This window comes from Poecilia reticulata, linkage group LG3 (genome assembly GCF_000633615.1).
Source record: "Poecilia reticulata strain Guanapo linkage group LG3, Guppy_female_1.0+MT, whole genome shotgun sequence".
NCBI classification, from domain to species: Eukaryota; Metazoa; Chordata; class Actinopteri; order Cyprinodontiformes; family Poeciliidae; genus Poecilia; species Poecilia reticulata.
Window position 1 is genome coordinate 33,438,290 of NC_024333.1, and position 1,679 is coordinate 33,439,968.

Sequence of the window (1,679 nt, forward strand, 5' to 3'; positions counted from 1 at the left end):
GTGTGTGTGTGTGTGTGTGTGTGTGTGTTCCTGCAGCTGCTCCAGGCTCATCAAACTGACAGCTGGTTTCCACTGAAGTCACTGAGAGCCTGAACCCACCGGGCATTTCTCACTGGCTCGGTTTACCGACAGTTTTCGGAATACGACCGGTATTAATGGAAATCTCTGTGCTGATGACACAAATCCCAAAATATTTACAGGATCTCAGTTTTCAGAATTATCCAAACAGAAACCAGTGTGAGGTTATTTTCTAAACATTTCTGTTTTTCCTTCACTCATTTAAACATAATGACTTTCTAAACCGTCTCATGTTGGTTGGATCTGAAACTAGAATATATTTTAAACAGTAGTGTCAGGCTTCTGAAATGCTTATTTTAATGCACTCAGTAATTGGTTGGGGCTCCTTTWGCAAGATTCCACACTTGTTCCATCCATYAAATTGTCAGTTCTCATTAGATMATCAGCWTTACAAGMAATAAAACCATGAAATATTTTACTATATTTTAATCTGTGTATGAGTTTCACTTTCTGAAATAAGTGACAAAGGATATTGAAACTTTTCAAGATGTAAAATTTTTGTAGTTGTACCTGCATTTTCTACTTTTCTTGATTTCCATTGYGGTTTTGAGAAATAAACCAATTTTGATACGGCCGGGAAAAAAAACTATTTTTCTTTTTTTTAAGTTGTCGTGTTTCTATTGAGTGATTTTATTTTCTGAATGTCAAATTGTGCAAATAAATGCATCAAAAGTGTTTCCATACTTTATTACTTTATTTCGCAAAACTGAAACCCTTTTTTGTATCACTGCAGTCACATGATCAACCGGATGTTGCCACTGGAACAAACCACAAAGAAGAAGATGACAACAGGAAGTAATTTGAGGACTTCCATATGTTTTTAATGATTTATCACATGAACAAACTTATTTCACGTCTGATTTAAATTGTGTTTCTTATTTAACAAAACCACCACAATTGAGAAATTGTGTTTTTATTTTGGTAACATTAGTGGAAAATTAAAGTTTTGCGCACATTCGTAATGGAAGCGCAGCTATTGGAAAACTACAAATCCTCTCAAAATCATTGGAATCAAGGTAGAGTGGTCCAGTCAAAGTCCAGATGCTCCAAAATTCCTCCACAATGATTTGAGCGACTGATCAGTTCAGTAATCATGCAGAAACAATCTATGTAATGACCTAGTGGGGCTGATGCAGAGAGACTAAAACGGATTCATGCCCGCGGCCGAATCGCTGGTTTGTTGCTAAGCATTAAAAAGGGAGCATGACTTCATCCAGAAATCCCAGCAGCACCAGTATGAAGGGGCGACCCAGTCGTAATGGAACCAGTCTGATTCTGATCTTAATGCCTGTAAGTGCCCCCTCGGGCTTCACATTTGTTTTGTTGCTGCAGATGTTGCCGTGGCGTCACTCAGCATGGAGCTACATGGCTGCTGACGTCAGAGTGCGTGGTTCGGGCCGCGGTCCAAACGGCTCGGTTATCAGCCGTTAAAGCGGCAGCTGTGTCACTGTGAACTTCATGACATCCRTCCTGATCAGATGATCACTGTGTGTGCACTTCTCCGGGCCTGGTCGGTTCGGGCTAGCGGCAGCGAGTCGGTCTGAGATCAGGACGGCAGCAGCGCCATTTTGAAACTGCTGCTGTATGGCAGGCCGTTTTAA

General features: G+C 40.7%; 1 long non-coding RNA gene across 2 annotated transcripts in view; it reads left to right on the plus strand.

The window, feature by feature from the left end:
• LOC103462937 (uncharacterized) overlaps window positions 1–851 on the plus strand; it is a 15,050-nt gene extending 14,199 nt beyond the window's left edge. For both annotated transcript variants that reach the window (XR_533422.1, XR_533420.2), the window contains one exon: window positions 812–851. This is a non-coding gene — a long non-coding RNA (uncharacterized LOC103462937). The remainder of the gene's footprint in view (window positions 1–811) is intronic.
• Window positions 852–1,679: the final 828 nt, after the last annotated feature.